The sequence below is a fragment of the Dreissena polymorpha genome, chromosome 1 (genome assembly GCF_020536995.1).
Source record: "Dreissena polymorpha isolate Duluth1 chromosome 1, UMN_Dpol_1.0, whole genome shotgun sequence".
Lineage (NCBI taxonomy): Eukaryota > Metazoa > Mollusca > Bivalvia > Myida > Dreissenidae > Dreissena > Dreissena polymorpha.
Window position 1 is genome coordinate 122,968,165 of NC_068355.1, and position 26,426 is coordinate 122,994,590.

Below are 26,426 nucleotides of genomic sequence, written 5' to 3' on the forward strand. Positions count from 1 at the left end.
GATATATCATTATCCTTTAGGTAAAAAAGCAGAAAATAACGATAGTGCGTTAATTCAATATACTATACAATACACATCTTTAAAGATTGCACGGTTAATTTTCATAAGATTGCAAGTCTCTGATGTTTAAAATTACTTTCTCGCGGATTTATGAACAAAAAGATAATTTATTCATTAAAATATAGTAAAATTCAACAAATAGACATACTCAAATAATGTTTAATTTTATTCTTTTAAATAAGCTTATTTTTACATTAAATTTCCGAGTCATATCTAACAACTAACTGAAAACGACCACATGTGATGGTGATGGTATTAGTTATGCGTTGAACAAATAATTGTTTAAAGAACACCCTTCTTTTTCAAAACAAAATAAACATGCAAATAAATACACTAGATATGTACCTGTTGAAAACTGCTCCATGGTAAGAACGTTCTGAATTCACAATCTTACAGCCAAATATGTCTAATATAGCTTGTGAAATATTGCGCTGACTTTAAATACCGTCTAGAGAGGATTAATCTAAAGCAATACTTAACGCAATCCGCGGACTTCCCCAGTAATAGTTGCATAAACGTTATGTTCAATATAAAAAACCTGACTCTATGCCCAGTTATCATATCCGTACCTCGATGGTTGTGGCTGTACTGCAGATCTTGGCAAGAGAATAGTTAGTACGTGGTTCATATGTATTTTTGCGATTTAGAATTTGATCTCTTTAAATAAGTCGCGGTTGAACAATATCTCAAGAGACCAGTGGTTGTTTTTTGTGTGCGTACAGGTACTCGTGAGGAATGATAATGGTTTTTGTGATTAAAGTGGAAGTAGTATACGTGAGAGAAGAAGAAGAAGGAAAGAAGATGACACATTTATTGGGGATTTAATTAACGCTGAATGCACGCAATGATATTCCACGCAATTAAAGATATTTTTATGTTGCAATACTAGTATTTGTATTTCTCCATGTTTAAGTGTTTTTAAACAAAAAAAAACATTAAACACTATGTGTATGTAAATCAGTATGCGCAAGTATGACAAATTACTGACTTCATCCGAAAAAAACGAACTTGTTAAGTTTTGTTAATATATAAAAGATGCACGTGTAATTCGCAATTCATTTATCACTAATACCATATAACCGGTGTCACTTACAAAATATTTCTGTCATTTCTATCAGCTAAAGACTGTATGTTTTGAAAGTTTGCTATATGTATATTTTCCCTTTGTATTTAACTTAAATGTATACCTATTGATTTTAGTTATCTTCACAGAAGAATCGAAAATCATTTTTTTATTGCAAACAGTTTTAGAACAATATTAACTAATATTTAAGGATGGTATGCAAACGCATCATGCAATATAGCAAACACTGGCAGTTTGTTGTGTTTTCTGTAAAGAATACGAGTGAGTTAGAAGACATCTTGGAACCAATACTAATAAATAAACTGCTATACATATTCATCCAAATTGTTTCACTTAAATCGCAAATCAAAGCATGTTTAACTTTTAACTATACACGAAATGACATTAATGTACTACAGAAAACCAAAAGTACATTTTCAAAAGAGTAATAATATTTCGCGTTCATTAGTAGAGCCTATTTTCATTTAGAACGAAACTTGTGAATGATAAATTTCGCAATTAACTCTTTGAAATTGCGTATGCTTTTTACAGCCACAAAGACAAGAGTCGAAACAAAATCCTTCGATCTTTTAAAGAAAGACAACTGCCATTATTTGTAACTTAGGTTTCTGGAACCAAATATTATTTTTAAAATGAAAGACTTTGTTTGAACTAAAACGAACGGTAAAAACTACACCCACACAACTTCACAACATAAACAACATACCATATATACGTGAATATTTTTCCCCTAAGGTATTGATATTCAATCATGCAGATACAACGGCACATCATTTTCTATTTAGTATTGAAGACCGAAAAGCTTTAAATGAAAGGGCTTATCACAGTGACAAAAAGGCGCACGCGTGCAAACTATAATGTACCCGCATTTCTAAGTTGTTTCATAAGTAAACAACTATACTAAACACTCATAATATTGTTACAGCGGTGAGCCGAGTTCCTAATCACTTTAAAGTGGTTAAACAAACAATTTTTAAAACGATCAAAAGCCTCGTAGTATCATATTGACATAATTAATGGGCAGTTTCAAATATAAATGTACTTACCGGATATAAATATCCAGCTAAACAGAAGGTTAAAAAATAATGTCAACCCATGAGGTCATATTCTTAAGAACCTACCTACCTACCTACCTTCCTACCTACCCACCCACCCACCTACCTACCTACCTACCCACCCACCCAAATCCACCCACCCATCCATCCATCGATCCATCGATCCATCCATCCATCCATCCATCCATCCATCCATCCATCCATCCATCCATCCATCCATCCATCCATCCATCCATCCATCCATCCATCCATCCATCCATCCATCCATCCATCCATCCATCCATCCATCCATCCATCCATCCATCCATCATCCATCCATCCATCCATCCATCCATCCATCCATCCATCCGATTATCCATCCGTCCATCCATCCATCCATCCATCCATCCATCCATCCATCCATCCATCCATCCATCCATCCATCCATCCATCCATCCATCCATCCATCCATCCATCCATCCATCCATCCATCCATCCATCCATCCATCCATCCATCCATCCATCCATCCATCCATCCAATCCTTCCATCCATCCATCCATCTTTTCATCTAGCTATCTGAAAATTAATGTGCAAATAACGACACTTTGGGGATTGTCCAGTATACGTGCTTTGATAAAGAATAAGCTCTTAGATCTTACGGAATAAACATCTAAGACCAAGCTGCATTTAAATTAAGTCTTTAAATATTCATACCGTCCATTAAATTTCCTGCAATGACAGGGCAAAATTGGTTACGCGTACATTTAGGGTCACACGTCAATAACACATCATGAACAGTTTGTTAAAGCATTAGTGTCCTATCTTACATATTGGATGCCACTGACCAATACAAACATTAAGCTTAAAGAGAGGCTCACAGTCATTCAAAATGCATGCAATTCATAGCACAAGTGAAATAAGACGATGCTGTAGAATACTTTGACCTACATTTGTGAATTTTTTAAGCGACCACATAGACTTAAATGTCGTTCGACGAATGTATGCCTATTTGCATATTTTCAATTTAATGCTCTTGTTATGCCTTGCTTGCCATACGGGTCAGGCTGAAATTGAGTGCTCTCTTAATGTCTCGCTTGGCAAGCTTGTCTGTTTCAATTTGAGCGCTCCGATGATGGCTTCCTTAAAATGCGTGTCTATTTCAAATCGAGCGCTCTCGTAATTCCTTGCTTGCCATTCGTGTATATTTTAAATTGAGCTCTTTCGTAATGCCTTTATTGACATGCGTATCTATTTCAAATTAGGCGCTCTCGTGTCGCAAACCTCTCGAAAATATTATTAAATGGCAAATGACGCCATTTGTTTCACACTTGAAACTTTCAAGGATTGCGCATGCCTGAAAGCTGACTAGTATTTTCGTTTAAGTTATGCTTTCACCTAAGCGTTTATCGTGAATTGCGTGCAATATTTAAAAGGAAAAAGTTTCCGGCAGTCGAGTTGACTACTGACATTCAAAACATAAATTTTATAAATTAATGTAATCGATGTAACCTAGCAGTTTAAATAAATATTGACATATTAAGCAATTAAATACAACGTTGTTTTTTTTTTCATTACTGGTGAAAATAGAATACTATTTGTACAATAATCTTGACATAAAGTAAGTGGTATACTTACACGATTATATGCGCATATTTATGGCAAAAATATTGCACTTCAGGATTTAACGCGAACGGAATATTCACAGGTGTTTGCTGTATGTCTTCAGTATTACTAGAAGATAATAATTAGTTTGTTGTAAATGATAGTTGTATAAAGGAAAAAGCAGACGTGTTTGTAAATTATGAAATTTTTTCAATTTAACTTAAAAAAGCGTGCTCTACAAACTATACCTTATTTAGAATTCGCTTCGTTTAAAAGTCTAGTTAAAATACAGAAAAATAATGCTTGTAAAGTACATGACAGTAAGTGATAAACTTAATAAATGACAGGCAGTGATTAACTTAATAATTGATCTGTGCTTTTGAAAATCTGGACTTAATGCATGTACGGAAAGTGTCGTCCCAGATTAATTTGTGCAGGAACGACACTTAAATATAATTTTTCAGTGAAAGAAAGAATCTTCTTAATGAAATTAAGTCATGGCGGAAAGTGTCGCCCCATATTTAACTTGTCAGTTCGCATAGGCTAATCACTTTCAGCTTCATGATATTGTTTGTTTAAAGAAAATCTCTTCTTTTCGAAAATCCATTTAATGCGGAAAGTGTCGTCCCTGATTAGCCTGTGCGGACTGCATTAAGCACCGGTTTTCCACAGCTTGGCTCAAATGTACATGTACTTAAAATGTCCATCAGCTATGTCACCCATGTCGCCTTATAATTGTGCGTTAAGCTTAAGCAAATCGTATTATAATTTACATGCGACCAGTTCTAATACATTCTGCAAACAGAATTCAATTTCGTTTCCATTCAATTATATGCCCGCATTCCCAGTTTTCAATAACAGTGTTATGGATGCCTGTTTGTTCAAATCTGTATCCAGGGATTGAAGCTTATTTATTCTGATTCCAGTTGGACAAACACTGACTTGACAGAATCATTTTTGAAACAACCTTGCATATATGTACCATGTACAACGGTGTTGGGAAGAGCTGGGGTTGTAAATTGCAACAGCGATTCGTTATTTACCGTCTTTTTTATTTCAAATTGAAGCTCAGTCCACACAGAAAATGACTTTGCTGACGAAAACGGTTACATCAAAAGAACAAACAAACGATGATGAGTCTTATGTTGTTGTTGTTTTCGTTGTGCTTTATTATGTTGATGATAATGACGATGGTGCATGAGGTTGTTGTGGTGATTGTTATTGTTTTTTATTATCATTATTTTAATAACTTGTAATTTATTTATTTTAATATAGGATAATGTTTGTAATGATGTCGTTGTTTTTATGAATTATTGTTGTTGGTTATCGTGGTTATGTCATGATGATATTGGAAATGTTTAAAAGAAGAAGACGCGAAGGATTGATCTACTGCTGTTGATGATAATGATTATCGTCGATGACCATTTAACTAAATTTACGTTTGTGCATTTGTGTTATCGTAACATCTTAATCCGATCCGATGAACACGGCAATAAAGCTACATTGCATTAAATTACCAATGAATACTCGGATTTTTGGTATTGATGATCGATTCTGCTTGATTAATCCCAGAATGTCTTATATATGGAAAACGTCTTAAAAGAAGGCAGGGGGGTAATAGAGGGTTGGGGTAAGGAGTATTTTTTTCCAATCTCTAATACTCGCTGGAGTAAGTGACCAAAATCGCACTATATATATATCGACGCTAAATTGTGTTTCAATTATAGGGCTATTAAATATAAAATATTAGTTTGTCCTAACAATAATATTTTGAAGTGATGCGAATTGTATGTTAAAGCATTGCATGTTTTCAATAAACTTTATCTCCGATCAACACTAAGCTTTATGTGTCAAGATTCGAAATTAAAATGTTTGACATTAAATATCAAAACGAATTTCTAACAAGCACGTATCAATTTGAAGGCTGACATATCGTATTTTGTCATAATCATTAAAACGTAAACTAAAACAGAGTTATGAAATATAGTAATATCTTATTCTATGACGGTGTGAATGTTTTGCTCGGTAACCAGACAAGCGTGTAATCCATAATGGGACTCAATATGAGCTAAGCTTTGACAACAACTTTCATAATTTCCATATAATTATTCTATAGTTAACGTTTAAATCGTAACATAACATGAAACTAAATATGTACGAAACAAAATTGAACCAACAGAAAAAGTTGCGAAAATAGTACAACACACTCAAAACGCGGTAAAGGCTAACTAAAATAATTAAAATACCAAAACCTGTGGTTTAATTGTAACGCGTAGCTCTGAGGATATAAGACGAAGGCGTTGAAGTAAATTGGATTATAGCATTATTCAACGAAGGTTACATAATTATAAGACATGTAATTTTCTTTACAGAAACATATATTATTTTCAGATGGCCTTGAAACAAAACATATTCACATTCGACATAAAATGTAACATAAATATAAAACAAATATATAAAATAGTATAGTATTATAAATAATAACACAAATAATAATAACATCAACCATATTAATAGTTATAGGAATGATAACAATAAGGCCATTTATCATAACAATTATAAAAATTGAGCTGCATAAACAGAGCTTAATGCATGACCGGAAAGGGTCTTCCCACATAAGTCCAGTGAAGTCTGCACATGCTTATCAAGGGCGGCACTCTACGTTTTATGGACTTTTTCTAATTTTTTTTCAAGTTAGTCTCTGCTGTAAACGAAAATCAGGTCTATGCATAAAGTTCGTCCCCGAGGAGCCTGTGCGGAGAGCACATGCTTATCTGGGGCAACACTTTACGCACATCAATTAAGTCCCATTTTCCCAAGCTCAGTTATACGCATATGCATTATGCCCGTTTTCAAATAGCGCAGTTCAATTGGATTATGAATTCATTAGCTGTTATAAGCAACTATTCATCCCTGATTGATCCAATCAGTAATTGGTTTTCAAACAACTCCAAGTATTGAATTTCATGTCTGAAACATACATTTCTTTAACCTTAAATAAGACTACAACATGTAATTCGTATACGTAAACATTTACCATAGATATAAACAATACATGTAATATTTCAATAATTGAATAATTATTAAAAAGAACTCCTTGAATGGAACACCATACATTTGATGAAATTTACCTTTAAAACACAGCTTGTAATCCTAACAGGAGCACAATCAATTAGCAGCAAAATGTTAAACTTTGTCAGATCAAGATCATATTCGTAACTAATACCGATGGCTTAACCTGTCCGACTTCAGTAGAACACAGAATACCAAGCGATCGAAAAGCTACTGCTTAAATGTCGCAAAGCAGTAAAATCCAATACATTATTATATCTCAAACAAGGATCATATAACCCGGTTTAATAGATAGTTATGAACACAACCATAAAGCCACTGCTTTGCCTATTAAAAAGTTGGGCATTACGGTATCGATGACATTTAAACTCGACTTAAAAAAATGTAGGTACTTTGGATATTTTAGTATGAGATGTCTACAAAAACGCAAATGAAGAATCAATATTTGATAAGCAGTGAAGAACGAATTATTAAAGCTAAATTAAATTGTATTCAATTCGTACGAAACATTAAATATACCGGGATAGTTGCGATCTCGTCTTAAAGCAATATCAATACGTGCTGCGCGATTCATATTTACCGAGGACGAATCACTTTTCAGAAGCCGTAGGAATTCTTGGCATGAGGTATAGGGTGGAAAAAGTTTTACTTGATTATTTTAAACCGGAATCCGATATGATATGGGAAACGTGGTTTCATTCATTTGCAAAAAGAGACGTCACATATAAGCCAGTGTGGACTTGACGCACAACTACTTTGACGTTTTGACGTCACATATAAGCCAGTGTGGACTTGACGCACAACTACTTTGACGTTTTGACGTCACATATAAGCCAGTGTGGACTTGACGCACAACTACTTTGACGTTTTGACGTCACATATAAGCCTGTGTGGACTTGACGCACAACTACTTTGACGTTTTGACGTCACATATAAGCCTGTGTGGACTTGACGCACAACTACTTTGACGTTTTGACGTCACATATAAGCCTGTGTGGACTTGACGCACAACTACTTTGACGTTTTGACGTCACATATAAGCCAGTGTGGACTTGACGCACAACTACTTTGACGTTTTGACGTCACATATAAGCCAGTGTGGACTTGACGCACAACTACTTTGACGTTTTGACGTCACATATAAGCCTGTGTGGACTTGACGCACAACTACTTTGACGTTTTGACGTCACATATAAGCCAGTGTGGACTTGACGCACAACTACTTTGACGTTTTGACGTCACATATAAGCCTGTGTGGACTTGACGCACAACTACTTTGACGTTTTGACGTCACATATAAGCCAGTGTGGACTTGACGCACAACTACTTTGACGTTTTGACGTCACATATAAGCCAGTGTGGACTTGACGCACAACTACTTTGACGTTTTGTCGTCACATATAAGCCTGTGTGGACTTGACGCACAACTACTTTGACGTTTTGACGTCACATATAAGCCTGTGTGGACTTGACGCACAACTACTTTGACGTTTTGACGTCACATATAAGCCTGTGTGGACTTGACGCACAACTACTTTGACGTTTTGACGTCACATATAAGCCTGTGTGGACTTGACGCACAACTACTTTGACGTTTCGACGTCACATATAAGCCTGTGTGGACTTGACGCACAACTACTTTGACGTTTTGCAGATCGAAAAGGCTACTCAGGGATGACACTTTCCGCATATGCATTAAGCCCCGTTTTTCCATAGCGACACGGATATTCGTGATTACGATAAAATCGATAATTGAACAATACGCCATGTGGAAAGCAATTGGCAGTTGACAATACTTGTAGGATCAGTCAACTACAAACGCACGTGCATAATTATTAATGGTGTGTTTGTTTTAGATGAAAAGTTATAGCTTATCAAGGAGTAAGCAATGAACATGTGTCCAAAGATCATATGCACGATAACATGCAGGATGCTGAGCGGACAGACACACGAACCAACTCCTCTAACATCTACAGTCTTATTGTACACGTTAGCACCAACATGTTATGATATACTTTGTTTCATTTGAGGAAAATCTTTAAAAATCGGCGATATATCTTCAAATTCTTCGAATGCGTGTCTATTTTTATCGTAAAGAAGCTGTCACAAATATGCGTTGAACTGCAAATATCACGTGTGATCTATACACACGTTTTGTGTAGGTAAATGTCTATTGGCACAGAAAAGAAAACGACAATGACATATAAGATGTAAATAGGAAACTTATGAATTTGAATTTTTTCTTCACAAGATTAATCCTCAATAAATCAGGCCTATTTTAGAGTGTATGTAACACCGGCTGGTGAGATAAAATCAGAATATATTGTTGATATAGAGGGATGAATAGTTTACGAGAGTGTTGACAACTTCACGTTTAATGACCACTGAAAAGCCTCTCAAGCCTTCTAATGTTTCCGTGTTATGTTTATTTGTTGAAAATGCAGGGCTTCCTCTTGTGACATCAATCGGCGAAAGTTATGGCCAATTGAAATATTTGACAACGCAGGTCTAGTTTATGTTGACATATCTGCGAGCAGATACGCCGCTAACGCCGCTCGAACATTTGTAACTCAACACTTCTTCAGAAAAATGATAAGTAGGCGATATGAAATCAATATGGTCATTTGGTATTGAACAAAAGTCTGTGAATTGCAGGATGTTTTCTATTTTGTAGTTGGTTAAACTATTGTTTTTGCATATAACGTCGTAAAAATTATACTCAATGCTCAATGCATACAACTATATCAAATTATTAATTGACATGTGTAATACATTATAAAGATGTATAAAATGCATACACATTTTTCTTTTAATATTTTCCTTATGTAAAATAACATTTAGTCTAGTTTTTAAGCTATCCTTCATATACAAACCTGTAAAATGAACATATTTAACATACTTGAAAATCAAAACATCCATTGTAGAAAATGAAAAAAAGTGTTATGTTCAAGCTGTCAATTTAAGCACGACATTAAAAAGAAACAGAATTAACATAATTGATATCCAATTCACCCCAAACGTCGAAACTGAAAATGTTTAAACATACTAGTATATAAGTTTTTTTTTCAAACTGGCTAAACTGATAATGAATCTATTTTTGGGAAAACTCGTAGATTTTAACATCATTAGCTGATTATAATAGAACATTATTTCCGTCTTTGCTATGAAGAGATATTCTAGGAGGCCTTTTCGGGCCCCTGTCGCGTTTGATCCCTTGCATCTATACTGTTTCTTGCCATGAAAACTGCTTTTTGTTAATTTTTATGATTGCACGTAAATTAATCATTTAGTGAAAACTTAGCTTAATGAAATACATGCAGCTCAAAATCAACTAATGGGTTGATCGATGAGTATTCGTATTAATGTCTTAGTGACACACGATATTGACTGAACGTAACAGAATAAATGTAAAATTTTACACGTTATGTAAATTTGGATATTATTGATATATAAGAGGTGCAAGCTGTTTTCACACAAATGTTATTTAAATATTTGTTTCGTTCGATATTGAGGTTGAAATGTTTTTGCATGAAATCATATAGCTTTCGGGGCTTTAGTAAGCCATAAACTAGAAATTACAAGTGTGTCTCGTGAGGGCGCATGAAAGCCAAATATCTCTGAAGAACTTCCGTCAGTCCTACCCCAAATCAGTGTGTTTGTCTGTCCTTGCAGCGGTTTGTCTACCCTCATGTCTTACTTTTTTGTAACTAACGGTGAAATCATTTTGAAGTATTTTCACTAGGTAAACGCGTTAACATTGTGTCGGAAACAAGCTCGTGTTTCATAACTACCAAAAACATTGTTTCGCGTAAAGGGTTCTGGAATCCAGGTCGTATTTTACTGTTGAAGCATCGTAAGGACTTTTTTATGGTGGTGAAAGCAAGGTCGTATTTCATAAAGTAAATGCCGTGATTAAACTATGGCGAACAATAAAACTGATATATGATAGTATGGAGATAAGGTAAAAAGACAATATTATACTGTTTTAAAATGATTTAGTAGATAGCATGACAGGAACATACTTTAAATGTATAAGCTTCTTAAATTCTTTAGATCCACCAGAATTTATGGACAACTCAAGTATTAAGTTATGTTTCTCGACTTTCAACTGAAAGTTTTATGACGTCCAACAGACTTTAATTTTTGTTTCTGAACTCATTTATGAAAATGTTATTAAATGTTTACTAAAACATTGGATTATTTTAACTTGGTGTAATGATTAGAGCGTAACTTTAATTTGCCTTCTATAAAGCAAAATTGATATTATTATAATGTGCGTAATATAAACTTATTTTCCCGTTTACAGGCATTTAATTTTGCAAAAGAATTAATCGTTATTGTGACAGAACTTAAGATAACCTAGTGTTATACCTTAACAGCCCTATTCTAAGTTGCCATTGTAATAAGTTTGAACTATATTCAAAATTGTATTGTTTATTCACCTTTTTATTGGCGTGTTTAAAAAAAAGTTTTGTTATAACCCTTAAAAGTCGAATGCCTCCAAATCAATCCGTTGTCTAGCTACCGAAAAGGTGCAAAGAAATGTCTGAAGCGCTTTCGAAGACTTCGCTGTCTGATATCGTCAAGCTTGTTAATCTTTCTCAATTTGCAAACTGAAATTGATAAATTGAAAAACCAGCCACAGAAGAGTGGTTTGTTTTCTTGTAGGAGTGCATGACAAAAAAACGTACCTGTATTACAGTGTTATTGAATTTATCTACTCAATTATTTAATATCCTCATATTTTATTGCATTCCAGTTTTGCCTGGCACTTTTCCCAATCGAAACTAATCAATATTATTATTTATAAATAGATGCAAAGGTGTCGAATGTCATATGCTGCATTTAGCTTGATCTTTCTCCTTGTTTAACTGTGTACGTTTTCGCCGTTTACGTATCTAATTACGCAGTTATTTTGCAAAGGATGCACACTTTAATAGTCCGTAACGTACATGTGACGCAACTAAATTTGCATTAATAACATGACTGCTTTACAAACATGCATTTCTGTTTTTTGGAAATAGAAACAAACACATGTCAGTAATCATTTTATCATGTTACTATAATATCTTAAAAGTCAAGATGCCATAAACGTATCTAATGACACAATTATTTTCTCAAGGATGCACAAGTCCTTGCCCGTTTCTAAAGCAAGTTGTTCTGTCTAAGAAATAGAAACAGACATTCATTAGTGATATCATTTTATCATATTGCTATGATATCTGAAAAGTTAAGATAGTCGGCTTGAAGTTGATCATTGTGTTTAAGTTAATTTAAGACGATAAACGTTGTTGAATTTAAAGAAGTGTCCTATTTTATATTAAGAATGACTGCTGACATTTATTTGAGAATAGGACGTATAGTAAATGTGTACGGAGTTGTTCAAAAAATTAAACACACAAAAAGTTGTGTCGTTAATGGAACCAACAATTTCGATTCGACCATAGGGTTCAAAACTAAGATGTCCTTTTATTATATAAACATATATAGTAAAACACCTTTTCTATTTGTTAACTTTCAGTATTTATTAGGTTTTAGATTTTAGTTCGAAACATAAGATGTAAGATAGCACTCCAATGTAGTTGTTTGCAACCTATCGTTTTGCACGAGTACTAATATCTATTCACCGCACTACTTAGCTTCTTTCCCGCACTTTGTCAGACACTCAAAGACAACGAACACGTACTGATCGTGGCCGTACAGAAAGTACAGATCATCTTTATCTGCACATTCAAATTCATTGTTGTAGAGTTTAATAATAAACCTACAGGTAAATATTATTAATACATGTCTATATAATTGTTCGAATTGTGTATTTGTATTTTGTATTTTATTATGTGAATGATGTTAGAGTTCCTCGCTCATCATACCGCCTATTTTATAATGCACTGTGATTGCCTTTTGTATTATTATTATTATTATTATCATTTTTATTATTATTATTATTATTATTATTATTATTATCATTATTATTATTATTATTATTATTATTATTATTAATGATTCGCCCCACCTTTTGTTCAATGATATTCTGTAAATTAGTATTTGTTAATAAATTATACTATTTATGTAGTAATAGCTAAAGAAACTTCAGCGTACAGTTTATATAGTATTGACAGACCTGTACGCTGAAGCTAACCCCGTATCGAAAGTCAACCAGAGTCGTAACATATTTATGTCACGCTATAAATCAAAGAAAGCTCATTTTCTTGGATACATTTCTACATATATTAGTGAATGAATATAAATTACTGCATCGAGGAATGTTTTATGGTTCAGATGTTTCAAATGCATCTTACATTAGATGAAAATAACTCTCATCAGTCTGAAATTCACAATTTTGACGCCATTGTTGCTTTGTCACGTGACGAGTTTTCATTTGGATACTTTCGGATAAACCGTGACATTTTATGCTGAAATTGTAAACATTACTTTCGTTTTCTGAAATCTATTATTTGTGATTAACAACTTACGTCTGGTGGATTATAAGACTGATTTCATTGTGAATCAGGTAGTTTTATATTATATTTACTTTGACTTTGTATTGACACTACAATTTGTTTACAAAATAAGCCAGAATAATTAAAATACCGGGAAATGTCATTCTGAATTTGAAAACACTTGAGCACATGGTTTGTTACTAAAAATAGAAATAACGTCATATGACCGTGAAATCTCGGGAGATTCGCATTTCAAGAAAGTCTGTCACATCGCTGTTTTTCTCGATATGTATGAGCAGAATAGATACATTTTAAATGTTTAAGATAGTTTTTTGTGAAAGAATATATCAGTTAAATGTGAAAAATGTCAATCTTTCCAATCAAGTGGTTGATTTGGGCCAACAACTGCATTTAAAAGCTGTTTTGGACCGGTCTTTGTTAACTGTCAACTTTTCGGGAATTTCTGGTTGACTTTCCTAATGGGGTTGGTCCATAACTATAAAGTCGCGCCAGTCAAAAATCATAAAAAGCGACATTTAAAGTTATGGAAGCCAGAACTAATGTAGTAAATGAACACTTACCTTTTAATACATGTATTAACATTCCAAGAGTTTTGATGATCACTAGTGAGGGAATTTTATACAAATACATTACTGCATATTTATTATGTCTATACAGAATGCATTTGTAAGTAAAACCCCCCTCACTGAATCGCCGATCCAGTTTGCAGATAAGGTTTTCTACTTTCTTTCTTGTAATTGTTTCGCTTGAAATTTCAATCGGTTCACCTTCATGAATTGTCTCATTTTTTGACTTGTTTGTTTACATCCTGTGGTGACTCATCCGAGATACAGAATCTTCATCTCATTTTTTTAAGTCGATTAACGTTTTCTGTTTACAAAGAAATAACTGCTTAGCTCCACGAACCACATATTCCAGAGTCTTATATATCCGCTGTTGTAATCCAACAATCGACGTACGTTATACAGAATAAATCTTCAAACTTATGGCGGCGTTATTTTGCTTGAAACTTGTTACGACTAACAAACTAAGTCAATACGGGGTAGTACAAAACGGGGCAGTACGCTACAATATTATTATTATTATTATTATCAGACCAGAACCTCTAGTTATTTGTCATTCCACCCGAGACGCCTAAAGGGGCGTAGCTAGGCCGGAGACAACTGCTGACATATATTTGAGAATAAGACGTATAGTAAATGTGTACGGAGTTGTTTAAAAAATTAAACACACAAAAAGTTGTGTCGTTAATGGAACCAACAATTGCGATTCGACCAAATTTGTTCGGGAGAAAACCATATAGTTTAAGAACTTATTCTAAGTGTAATTTGGGGGAAACGCTGACAATGGTCGTATGTTTTTTGTTTACTTTTTGTGTTGTAGTGTGCGTTTCTTCAATAATTGACCTGTCCTGTTTCGTTGTTCTATGTTCTCTTGAATGACGTTTTTTTCACCTTCTGTTTTGTTCTAAACTGTTGGATTCGGTCCTTTTTCTATGAACTATTCTCCTTGTGCCTTATCTTTTGTCATGCTATTCTTCACCGTTTCGTTCTTTTGCTCAACAAGACTTTGGCCTTTGTTTGCTATTTTCAATGTTTTCTACTATTATAATATTATATACTAATCCTTTCAAGGCTATTGTTCTGTTGAAGTTGTTCTGGTCTGTTCTTCTGTACTGTTCTTCTCTATGACTCTGACTCTGATATGTGCTTCTCTCTTCTACCGTTCTGTATTCTTTTAAGTAATGTCGCTATTTAAATACCGCCTGTGGATGAGACTAGTTCGTGATATTTATTTGGAAAGGTATTAAGCACAATATTCGTGTGAATAGTTGGTCGCAATCCAGCATATCTTTCGAGGCAAGAACCGTTTGTAGTATCTCTTTCTATGGAACGTGTATCTGATTTCGGAAGTGAACCCAGAAATGAGGCTTTCGTGGACAAGATTCGCCTCATTAAAATGAATAATACAAAGTTCGTCTGCGACGATTCGATCCACTAGCATTTCCGCAAACACGGACTATCTGATGAAATGAATTATAAATGATGCATGAGGATGAAATTCATGTTGTCTGCTGTGACCACGTTTCCATTCATTTACACGCGTAAAAGTGTTCCATTGATTTGTCTTGTATTGTGTTATGAAGAATCAATAAATTTATTCGAAAATGCCTCAATGGATCTTCAGTGGTCCACTTTGAAACGATAAAAATGTTAAATAATTATAACAATGACAAGACCATATAGACGCATATTTTTAACGTATCCTATTTTACCGCTTCCTCCCTTGCTTGATTTTTTCATTGAATCACCCAATTCTTCCTTCCTTCATTTAAGCCTTCCTGCTTTTCTTGCCTTCTTACTATTTCTGTCTTTCGCTGTTGCTTTTTGTTTTGCAACACCCGTTCGTTGCTTAATTTCTTGCATTAGTTTTTATCTTTTAATCTCATGTACGTTCGTGATCAGTTCCTGGAATCAACCTGTCATTAACTCTTTTATTTCCTGCGTCTTTCTTTCATTTCTACCTTTCGTCGTTTCTTGCTTGCTTTATTATTTGCATCGATTGAAATTGCTTCCTTTATTTCCTTTATTTCCTACTTTGTTGCTTACTTCCGGCTTACTCGTTTTCTTTAGTTCTTGCTTTCATTCTTCCTTGCTTCTTTCCTTCCCACCTCGCCTCATTCCGTGCATCTTTCGCTGGATGTTTCTATTATTCCTTTCTTGCCCATTTTCTCCACTAATGCATTGTTTATATGTGGCTTTATTCGTTCACAGCAGATGCTTTTTAACGCCGAATCACCAAATGCATTTCTTGTGACGTGCGGAGATCTCTCACACGCAATCTTTAAACGGGATGACGAATATGAACTGTTCGATACCCATGGATTCATCAAAATTTATATGGGGCATAAGGTGAAACAGAAAGGTGAGTTGGATGCAAATTTCAAATCATTGAAAATAGTGTATGTGTAATTTTTTTTACCTTCGATACACGGATAAATATTTCCTATCATCACATATCATCAAAAATGAAATACGACGACATTGATTATGTCACATTGACCGATGCCAGACAATGAGGTAAAGCGTTCATAGATATACAGTTTTGTGTATTGCTTGCGCCACGTCCTTTTAAATTATTTTTGCCAGCTCAGTTATTATAACGCATATGCATTAATGCTCGATAGGTCATTGTAGGCTTGGGTACTACTTAAATGTACCCCTTGTACTTTGAAATAGACTGAAATGTACCCCGCGTACGGAAAATATACTAAAACCTTCCCTGTAATTCTTACGCTGAATTGTCGTTGACGGCTATTTTTTCAAATTAATTATGTTCATATGTTTGTCAATATTTTGTTAAATGGCCTCTATATTATCGACACTCCGACTCAAAAAGCATGAAGAGGCAGGTTTTGTCCAAAGATAATTTTGTTTCGTATTCCGTAACGCGTTTTTCGACATCGGATTTTTGGCGGGAATGAAACTCGGATACAGTGTTAATTTTCTGTGTACGTTTTAGTATTTTCTCCGTATTCGAGGTACAACAAGGTTCGCACCAACACGGTATTCTATGCTATGCTTCATTTAAGGAAAATCTTTGACAATAGCTTTAATATGTTCAAAATCATCGAATTCGGGTCTGTTTCAATGCTGCGAATGCGTTTAGACGCGTATGAGTTGAACTTCAAAAATCACGTGTGTTTTATATAAATGTTTTGTGTTGATAAATGTGCAATGGTACGAACAAGAAACCATCAATTCGATAGACAATTAACGTAGGAAACGTATGAATTTGAATTTCTTCTTCAAAAGATTAACCATCAATAAATCAGACCTAATTTTGAGTGTATGTAACACCGGCTGGTGGGATAAAATCAGATTAGATTGTTGAAATAGAAGGATGAATAGTTTACGAGAGTGTTGAAAACTTCACGTTTAATGACCACTGAAAAGCTTCTCAAGCCTTCTAATGTTTCCGTGTTATCTTTATTTGTTGAAAACGCAGGGCTTCCTCTTGTGACATCAATCGGCGAAAGTTTTGGCAAATTAAAATATTTGACAACGCAGGTCTAGTTTATGTTTGACATCTCCCTTAGCAAACACGCCGCGAGCGCCGTTTGAACATTTGTAACTCGACACTTCTTCAGAAAATGGTTAGTAGGCGGGATGGAATCACTATGGTTATCTGGTATTGATCGAAAGTCTGTGACTTGCAGGATGTTTTCTATTTTGTATTGGGTTAAACTGTTGTTTTTTCATATCATGTCGTAAAATATTATACTCAATGCTCAATGCATACAACTATATTGTAAAAAAAACATAAAGTATAGTTTTTAAGCTATCCTTTATATACAAACCTGTAAAATGAACATATTTAAATACTTGAAAATCTAAACATCCATTGTAGAAACTGAAAAAAGTGAAATGTTCAAGCTGTCAATTATAAGCACGACACTAACAAAGAAACAATTAACATAATTGATATCCAATTCACCCCAAACTTCGAAACTGAAAATGTTTAAACATATATACCGTAAGCTTTTTTTTTAAACAGGCTAAACTCATGATGAATCTATTTTTGAAAACTCATAGATTTTAACATCATTAGCTCATTATAATAGAAAATTATTTCAGTCTTTGCTATGAAGAGATATTCTAGTAGGCCGGTTGTTAAATTAAGTCACTTATAATGAACACAATTTACAATCCGACAATTTTTCACGAAATGGGGATACCTTCCCCTTATCGGGGCCCTGTACTTTTGATCCTTTGCATGTATACTGTTTTTTGCCATGAAAACTGCTTTCTTTTAATGTTTATTTTTATGATTGTACGTAAATTAATATCATTTAGTGAAAACATAGCTAAATGAAATAGCTCGATATCAACTTATTGGTTTATCGATGTAAGTATTCGAATTAATGCCTCAGTGGCATACGATGTTGACTGAACGTAACAGATGTAATGTAAAATTTTACACGTTATGTATATTTGGATATCATTGATATATAAGGGGGGTAAGCTGTTTTCACACAAATGTAATTTAAATATTTGTTTCGTTCGATACTAAGTGTAAAATGTTTTTGCAGGAAATTATATAGCTTTCGGGGCTTGAGTAAGCCATAAACTAGAAATTACAAGCGTTTCTCGTTAGGGCGCATGCTAGCCAAATATCTCTGAAGAACTTCCGTCAGTCCTACCCCCAATCAGTATGTCGGTCTGTCCTTGCAGCTGTTTATCTACCCTCATGTCTTACTAATTTTTAATTTACGATTTAATCATTTTGAGGTATTTTCACTTGGTAAACGCGTTAACATTGTGTCGGTAACAAGCTCGTGTTTCATAACTACCGATAATATCGTTTCGCGTAAAGGGTTCTGGAATCCAGGTCGTATTTTACTGTTGAAGCATCGTAAGGACTTTATGATAGTGTTGAAATCAAGGTCGTATTTCATAAAGTTAATACCGTGATTTAACTATGGCGAAACTGATATATGTCATTATGGAGATAAGGTAAATAGACAATATTTAACTGCTTTAAAATTATTCAGTGGATAGCATGACAAGAACATATTTTAAATGTATTAGCTTCTAAAATTCTTTAGATCCACCAGAATTTATGGACAATTAAAGTATAAAGTTATGTATGTCGACTTTCAACTGAAAGTTTTATGACGTCCATCAGACTTTAATTTTTGTTTCTGAACTCCTGTATACATATGTTATCAAATGTTTACAAAAACATTGGACTATTTTAATTTAGTGTAACGATTAGCGCGTAACTACTTTTAGCCGTCTAAAAAGCAATATTGATATTAATATAATCGGCCTAATATAAACTTGCTTTCCCGTTTACAGGCAATTTAATTTTGCAAAAGAATCAATCGTGATTGTGACAAAACTTAAGATTGCCCAGTGTCATACCTTCACAGCCCTATAATAAGTTGCCAATGTAATAAGTTTAAACTATATTCAAAATTTTATTGTTTATCCATCTTTTTATTGGCATGTTAAAAAAAGTTTCATTATAACCTTCAACAGTCGAAAGCAAATCAATCCGTTGTCTAGCTACCGAAAAGGTGCACAGACATGTCTGAAGCGTTTGCGAAGACTTCGCTATCTGATATCGTCAAGCTTGTTTATCTTTCTCAATTTGCAAACTGAAATTGATAAATGAAAAAACCAGGCAAAGAAAAGTGGTTTGTTTTTCTTAGGAGTGCATGACAAAAACGGACCGGTATTCCAGTGTTATTAGATTTATCTACTCAATTATTTAATATCCTCTTATTTTATTGCATTCCAGTTTTCCCTTTAGTGAAACGGTATTTTTTCCAATCAAAACTAAACAAAATTATTTTTTATAACTAGATGCAAAAGGTGTCGTATGCCATATGCTGCATTTGCCTTGATCTTCTTCATTGTTTAAGTGTGTACGTTTACACCGTGTACGTATCTAATAACGCAGTTATTGTGCAAAGGATGCCACAGTTATTGTCAGTTACGTTCATCGAACGCAACTAAATTTTCATTAATTACATGACTGCTTCAAACATATTTATTTCTGGTTAAGAAATAGAAACAAACACATGTCAGTGACTTCATTTTATGATGTTACTATAATATCTTTAAAGTTAAGATGCCGTAAACGTTTCTAATAACGCAATCATTTTTTCAAGGATGCTCAAAGTCTTTGCCCGTTTCTAAAGCAATTCTTTCTGTCTAAAAGTTAGAAACATGACACTCATCAGTGATTTGATTTTATTGTATTGCTATGATATCTGAAAAGTTAAGATAGTCTGCTTGTAGTTGATCTAGTTATTGTGTATAAGTTTATTTAAGACGATAAACGTCTTTGATTTTAAAGAAGTGTTTTATTTTATATTTAGAATGACTGCTGGCATTTATTTGCGAATATGACGTATAATAAATGTGTTAGGAGTTTTTTTTAATTCTTAAACACACACAAGGTTGTGTCATTAATGGAACCAAATTTGGTCGGGACGAAACCATATAGTTTAGGAACTTATTTCTGGTGTAATTTGGCTGAAACGCTGACACTGGTGGTATTCTTTTTTTCTAGTTGTGTTTTGGATTACGTTTCAGTAATAAATTACACTCGCATTTAAACTATCGTTCCCTATGGGAGTGTCTGTCCTATGCAGTCATGTCACTGTCGTTAAAACATTAGGTGAATTTCATCACAATACACAGGAACACCTTCAGTCATGTTTTTTTCTCTGTTCTCTTTTTTCATGACGTATTTTTTCTTCTTTTTTATGTTCTCAACTGTCAGATTTGGTGCTTGTTCTATTCTTATGAACTATTCAATGTGTGCCTTATGTTTATGTTTCGGCATTCTATTCTTTACAGTTCCGTTCTTTTGTTCTAACAAACTTTGGCCTGTGTTTATTATTTTTATTGTTTTCTACTATTATGGTATTATATACTAATCTTTTCAAGGCTATTGTTCTGTTGAAGTTGTTCTGGTCTGTTCTGTTTTTACTGTTCTACTCTATGACTCTGATATGTGCTTCTTATTTCTATTGTTCTGTTCTTGAGTACTTATCTGTATTCGTTAAATGAATTTCGCTTTTTAATGGCATAAATACTGCGTTTGTATGATACTAGTTCGTGAAATTAATTTGAAAAGGTATTAAGCACTCTTTTCGTGTTACTGGTTGGTCGCAATCCTACGTAATAAATATCGTTCCGGGCAAGAACCGTCCGTTGTGTAGCATCTCTTTCTCTGGAACGTGTATCTGATTTCGGGAGTGAACCCAGAAATGGGACTTCCGTGGACAAGTTTTGCCTTATTAAAATGAATCATACAAAGTTCGTCTGCGACGATTCGATCCACTCATAGCATTTCCGCCTACCATTTTTGGCAGAATGTCCGCAAACACGGGCTATCTGAATAAATTAATTATAAACTAGAAATGGCGCGGCAGAGGCCGACGCGTATCCCCACGCCGCATGTTTGACCCAGGGGCGCCCCAGGGTTGGTTATGGGTCCATGAATAGTTGAGATTGGCCGTATTGTCATAAGAAAAGTTCAGTATCAACTAGAAGTGAATCGGTGTATAAATGAAGAAATTATAGTAAAATACAATTTTGGGTGGGTGTGGCCTATTATGGGCGGGGCGCCCCAGGGTTGGTAAAGGGGCCATACATAGTTGAGATTGACCGTATTGTCATAAGAGATGTTCGGTATCAATTTGAAGTAAATCGGTGCAGATATGAAGAAATTATAGTAAAAGGCAATTTTGGGTGGGATTGGCCTATGTGGGCGGGGCGTCCCAGGGTTGGTAATGGCGCCATGCATAGTTGAGATTGACCGTATTGTCATAAAGGAGATGTTCAGTATCAATTTGAAGTGAATCGGTGTAGAAATGAAAATGCTATAGTAAAAGGCAATTTTGGGTGGGCGTTGCCTATGTGGGCGGGGCGCACTAGGGTTGGTAATGGGGCCATGCATAATTGAGATTAACTGTATTGTCATAAGAGAGGTTCAGTATGAATTTGAAGTGAATCGGTGTAGAAATGAAGTAATTATAGTAAAAGGCAATTTTGGGTGGCCGTGGCCTATGAGGGCGTGGCCTATGTGGGCGGGGCGCCCCAGGGTTGGTTATGGGGCCATGCATAGCTGAGATTGACCGTATTGTCATAAGAGAGGTTCAGTATCAATTTGAAGTGAATCGGTGTAGAAATGAAGAAATTAGAGTAAATGGCAATTTTGGGTGGGCGTGGCCTATGTGGGCGGGATGCCCTAGGGTTGGTTATGGAGCCATGCATAGCTGAGATTGACCGTATTGTCATAAGAGAAGTTCAGTATCAATTTGAAGTGAATCGGTGTAGAAATGAAGAAATTATAGTTAAAGGCAATTTTGGGTTGGCGTGGCCTATGTGGCCGGGGCGCCCCAGGGTTGGTAATGAGGCCATGCATAGTTGAGATTGGCCTTATTGTCATAAGAGAGGCTCAGTATCAATTTGAAGTAAATCGGTGCAGAAATGAAGAAGTTAATGTAAAATAACATAAAAAATGAGTGAAAATCTCTGACCCGGCCCCGCCCCAACCCCCATAACTTTTGATTCTGGGTTCAGATTAAAATTCCGTCACTGTCACCGTCGCACATATGCTCATAGCTACCATGTATGTAAGTTTCAAGGTTCTGGTGCTAATAGTGTAGGCGGAGCAGGTGGCCAGGACGGACGGACAGACGCACATAAATACAATTTCTCCGAAAAACGTGGGGATAATAATGGATGAGGATTATATTGATGTTGTTTGCTGTTACTAATGACCATGTTTAAATTCATTTACCCGATAAAGGGGTTTAATCGATAAATGTCTTGCCTTGCGTGTTGTAAAGAATAAATTAATTTATTCGAAAATGCCTCATTGGATCTTCATTGAAAATAAAAACACTACCTGAACAACTGATCCGCTTTTAAACGACAATTATGTTGAATAATTATAACAATGACAAGACCAAATAGACGCATAAATTATTGTTAACGTATCCTATTTTACCGCTTCTTCCTTTACTCGATTCCTTCATGGGATCCCCCTGTCCTTCATTCCTTCATTTGCATTTCTTGCCTTCATACTATCTTCCTGTCTTTCTTTGTCGCTTCATGACCTCCGAGAGAGGAGAGAACGTGCTTACTGTGCAACAGCCGCGATATTGAGGATGAATTCCACTTTATCATTATTTGTAATTGCTATACAGAATTACGCATTCGATTTTTAAAAAGGTATTATTATAATAGGCCGAGTATGTTCAAATTCATCCAGCTAGTTAAAACAACCAACAAATCAGAACTCATTGGACTGTCTAAGTATATTTATTTCGCAAATAAGCATAGAATCGACTTAATTAATATGAATCAATTACATCACATTTTTGCTGGCTGTTTTTAAGTGTATATATAAAAATTGCGTTTGTTATATATAATTTCAGAATTATGTGTTATATATAATTTCTGCTATTGAATCCCACTGTTATTGACATTGTACTGTTTCCATAATGTGTTGTTGACAATGTACATTGTACAAGTCAAAATAAACTGTCTGTCTGTTTGTCTGTTATTGCCAAACTATATGCATTTTCTGCTCAAGTTTGTTGCCGTTGATTGTATTTGATTTTAGGAATGGTTAACTGTCATTTAATAGTTGTAGTTATAGTTAATGTAATATGCATTTTGTTTTTGAAATACATAGAATCCAAATATTTATCTCACATCAAATTTGTTAAGAACATTCTCCGAAATTAAAATAACAATTATGCCAATCACATTTCGTTGACATGCTATTTTATTGAAATATTTGCTATGTTTATATGGCTATGTACTGATTGTATTCGCCAATAAAATTGTCTGTCTGTCTGTCATGATTTGAAACACCCCTTTGTTGCTTAATTTCTTGCATTCGTTCTATCTTCTTATCGCATGTACATTCTTGCTCAGATCTTTGAATCAACCTGTCATTAACTCTTTTATTTCCTGCTTTTTTCTTTCATGTCTACCTTTCGTCGTTTCTTGCTTGCTTTATTATTTTCATTCGATTAAAATTGCTTCCATTATTTCCTGCCTAAATGCTTGCTTTCGGCTTACTCGTTTTCTTTAGTTTTTGCTTTCACTCTTCTTTGCTTCTTTTCTTGCCAGCTCGCCTCATTCTGTGTATCTTTCGCTGGTTGTTCTACTTTTCCTTTCTTGCCAATTTTCTCTGTTAATACATTGTTTATGCGTTGCTTTCTTTCGTCCACAGCAGATGCTTGTTAACGCCGAATGACCTGGTACATTTCTTGTGAAGTGCGGGGATCTCTCACAGGCATTCTTTAAACGTACAGTGCTGCTTAATGCATGCACCACGTCCTTTCAAATTATTTTTCCAGCTCACTTATTATAACGTTCGATTGGTCATTTTAGGCTCGGATACTACTTAAATATACCCCGGGTACTTTGAAGTACGGAACGGAACGGACAACTCGGGTATGGATACGGAAAATATATTTAAACCTATCCGGGAATTCTTACGCTAAATTGGTCGTTGTCGGCTTTTTTTTTCAAAATAATTATGTTCAAAGTTATGTCAATATTGTTTAATGGCCTCTATATTATCGAAACTCATACTCAAAAAAGCATGACGAGACGGGTTTTGTTCAAGGAGCATTTTGTTTCGTATTTCGTAGCGCGTTTTTCGACATCGGATTTTTGGCGGGAATAAAACTCGAATACAGTCTTAAGTAGCCGGGTACGTTTTAGTATTTTCTCCGTACTCGGGTTTCAACTAGGTTCGCACCATCATGGTATTCTATGCTATGCTTTATGAAAGAAAAACATTTGAACATGGCTTAAATATGTTCAAAATCTTCGAATTAGGGTCTGTGGCATTGCTGCGAATGCGTGTTGTTTTCGCATATTTGTTGTGGCACATATGCGTTGAACTGCAACAATCACGTGTGTTCTATATAAATGTTTTGTGTAGGTTAATGTGCAAAGGTACGAAAAAGAAACCAGCAATGCGATAGACGATTTACATCGCTAACGTATCAATTTAAATTTCTTTTTCACAAGATTGTACCGCAATAAATCAGGCCTATTTTAGAGTATATGTAACACCGGCTGGTGGGATAAAATCAGATTAGATTGTTGATATAGAGGGGACGAATAGTTTACGAGAGTGTTGACAACTTCACGTTTAATGACCACTGAAAAGCCTCTCAAGCCTTCTAATGTTTCCGTGTTATCTTTATTTGTTGACAATGCGGGGCTTCCTCTTGTGACATCAATCGGCGAAAGTTATGGCCAATTGAAATATTTGACAAAGCAGGTCTAGTTTATGTTGACATCTCCCTGAGCAAACACGCCGCGAGAACCGTTCGAACATTTGTCACTCGACACTTCTTTTTAGAAAATGGCGAATAGGCGAGAACAACAATATGTTCATCTTGTATTGAACGAAAGTCCGTGACTTGCAGGATACAAGTATTTTGTATTCTGTAGTGGGTTAAACTATTGTTTGTGCATACTATGTCGTAAAAATAATACTAAATTCTCAATGCATGCGACTGTATTAAATTATAAATTGACATATATAATACATTAATTAAAATGTAAAATATGCTTTTCCTTTTTTTGTTTCATAATTTAAATTTGTACAATAAAATTAAGTCTTGTTTTTAAGCTATCCTTCATATATAAAACTGTAAAATGAAACATTATTAATATACTTGAAAATCAAATATACCTTGTAGAAACTGAAAAAAAGTAATGTTCAAACTGTCGATTACATACATTATATTAAAAAGAAACATAAATTAACATAATTAATATCCAATTATACAAAAACGTCGAAACTGAAAAAGTGTTAACATAGATAAGTTTGTTTTTCAACATGGGTAAACCGTTAATGAATCATTTTAATTAAAGAACCCTATTACAATCCGACAATTTTTCACGAAAGAGGTCACCTTCCACTTTTCTGGCAACTTGCCCTTTTCACCCTCTGCCATTTTAGTCAGGCTAAATCTCGAAATGAATACTTTTTGCCTCTAAAACTACTTTCGTTAAATGTTAATTTTTATAAATGCACGTAAATGAACCAATTAGCGAAATTAAAACATAGCTTCAAGATATAGCTCCAAATCAACTAATGGTTTTATCGATGTAAGTTTTCGTATTAATATCTAAGTGTAAGACGATGTTGTCTGAATGTAACGGAATAATTGTATTGCGAGCTGTTTTCACACTAAGGTAATTTAAATATTTATTTCATTCGAGACTGAGGTTGAAATGTGTTTTTTGCAGGAAACCATTTAGCTTTCGAGGCTTTAGTAAGCCATAAACTTGAAATTTCAGGTATTTTTCGTTGATGTGCATGGTAGCCAAATATCACATAGGAAATTCCGTCCGTTCTACCAGCATCCGTCTATCGGACTGTCCTGACGGCTTGATGTCTACATTTCTGTCTTACTGATTTGTTATTATTAACGAGTTAATCATTGTGATGTATTTTCACTTGGTAAACGCGTTAAAATTGTGTCGGAAACAAGCTCGTGTTTCATAACTATCGATATTCTCGTTTCGCGTAAAGGGTTCTGGATTCCA

At 34.6% G+C, this 26,426-nt stretch overlaps 1 protein-coding gene across 4 annotated transcripts in view; it reads right to left on the reverse strand.

Annotated features, from left to right (window-relative positions):
* Window positions 1–13,966, reverse strand: part of LOC127847544 (uncharacterized) — a 33,566-nt gene extending 19,600 nt beyond the window's left edge. The window contains exons 1-2 of one of the 4 annotated variants that reach the window (XM_052379555.1): window positions 6,913–7,234; window positions 3,815–3,910 (exon numbers count right to left, since the gene is read on the reverse strand). The gene's annotated coding sequence lies outside the window, so the exon portion shown is untranslated. Of the gene's footprint in view, window positions 1–405; window positions 586–3,814; window positions 3,911–6,912; window positions 7,235–13,874 lie in introns of those variants that run through there. The other 3 variants (XM_052379566.1, XM_052379549.1, XM_052379563.1) reach the window with 3 other exon arrangements.
* Between the last annotated feature and the right edge of the window lie 12,460 nt (window positions 13,967–26,426).